The sequence below is a fragment of the Etheostoma cragini genome, chromosome 6 (assembly GCF_013103735.1).
Source record: "Etheostoma cragini isolate CJK2018 chromosome 6, CSU_Ecrag_1.0, whole genome shotgun sequence".
Lineage (NCBI taxonomy): Eukaryota > Metazoa > Chordata > Actinopteri > Perciformes > Percidae > Etheostoma > Etheostoma cragini.
Window position 1 is genome coordinate 28,084,106 of NC_048412.1, and position 2,288 is coordinate 28,086,393.

Below are 2,288 nucleotides of genomic sequence, written 5' to 3' on the forward strand. Positions count from 1 at the left end.
ACAGTATTTGGGACCACTAAGGTCTATATAAAAGAGACTTCAGATACAGTATTTGGGACCACTAAGGTCTATATAAAGGAGCCACAGAGCAGCATGTGATAGTGACACAGGCTCCTGGTGTGAGGACATTTTCAACTTGTTGCCACGTAAACGGATGAACTTTGAACTCTTTCCGTGATGTTTAAAACAAACTGTTACCAAGTGGTTTTTTTAACCAGTTTCTTATCAACATGGGGACTTTTTAGATATTTAGTCATAATGAAGTGAGCTCCATCCGAATGTCAAATAACTGCGAGGTTAACGTGTGAATGTCACCAAAACTCTGGAATAAATCAATGTGAATATCAGGATTCACTTTTGACGACTAAAAGATCGAAAATATCTCTGATTTGTTTTTGTATTTCGGTGTCTGAGTTCACTAACTTTGCTCATCAGGGACATTAAAAATAAAAATAAAATTAAAAAAACTGTTGCTATGTAAGCAACCCTGGAAAAACATTTTAAATTTCATCTGTTGCTGTATCCCCTTAATTTAAAGATTGTATTCATTCAGAGGGAATGTAATCTGATAAACTGCATTGGCACTTTTTAGGGAATTTAAAATGTAAAACCCAAGAAAAATGTTTTTCTAGTTTTGTAGTTTAGTTGTAGTTTAGTTGTAGTTTAGTAGTTCTTATAAGTTTTTGAACCCAGGCTTAAGTTGACTAAAAAGAGTAAAAAAAAAAAATCATCTTTTGTTAATTGGTCTAAATGTATTAATTAAGAAATTTGGAGAAATCCAACCTTTTAAGGACACCAATTTTCTTTGTGAAAGCATGCTTTGTTAGCATGCCTCCAGGTATCATGGTAACGTGTTTAGCATGTTAGCATGCCTCCAGGTATCATGGTAACGTGTTTAGCATGTTAGCATGCCTCCAGGTATCATGGTGACGTCGTTAGCATGTTAGCATGCCTCCAGGTATCATGGTGACGTGTTTAGCATGTTAGCATGCCTCCAGGTATCATGGTGACGTGTTTAGCATGCCTCCATGTATCATAGTGACATGTTTAGCATGTTAGCATGCCTCCATGTATCATGGTGACATGTTTAGCATGTTAGCATGCCTCCAGGTATCATGGTGACATGTTTAGCATGTTAGCATGCCTCCATGTATCATGGTGACGTGTTTAGCATGCCTCCATGTATCATAGTGACATGTTTAGCATGTTAGCATGCCTCCAGGTAACATGCTGCGTTTTATGACTTCACTTCTATTATTAACTGGTTTTATGAGCTGAGGGCTGGAGGGCGGCCAGCTGAGCAGCAGTTCCCACAGTTTGACTGACAGGCCAGCGGCAGAGCCAATCACATGCTGGCTCTCTGCCGTTTGTCCCGCCTCCAGCCTCCCGCCTCAGCTGATGCAACTCAGTCGGGGGATGTCACTCTCCAGGTTTTTTTCCTCAGACTTCAGTGTGTGTTTTTCTCAACATCTGAAGTCTGGTTTCATGAACACAGTTATCTCACAGCTGATATCAGATCATCGGTGTCACACTGAATGTTTGTGGTCACGGTCGTTAAAGCGACACCACGCCTAAAATCTACATATATCCTGACAAGACTTTTAGTTCCCGCATGGGTAAAAGAATCAGCTTGAAGTTCAGTCAGAACAGATTGAAACAGGTTTTTTGTAAAGTCAGGTTATCCTCTGTCCATTTGTGCGTTTGTGTGGACATTTTGTCCATGTGTGACTGCACTGGTTTTTGAGCTGGACCCTGATTTCCATGTTTATTTGTCTAAGTGACTCGTGGGAACAACAGTTTTTGAAATTGTTCCGGTATGAAGCGAGACAAAAACAAGCTGCAATGTCATGTTAACGGGCAATTGTGCAACCTCAATTTCCGTCCACTAAAAGTTGTGTTTTTGTCTCTAACAGACTCAGATAATTGTCCTAAGAGTCTGACCAAATGGAAAGAATCCCTACAGAGCTTTTTGGTAAAGGATGAGATCTTTTTTTTAAAACCAGAAACAGCTCAATAATCGCTGAACATATCAGGTGTCGCAACAGCCACCAGACTCCATTAAAATTAACAGTTATTTTATCATTGTAAAACACACTTCATTCAAAGTCGAGAGAAACAAAAGAAAATGCCCAAAAACCGTCTTGGTTCATCTTTCCACTGTTGCAACAATCCCCACTCTGGTTTGGAGGAAATAAACCCTTAATTTACCCATTTACATGTGGAAATACACTGGCTCTAAACACGCTAAAAGTAGTGATTATTTACATGGAGTCTGGTGGAGATATGCT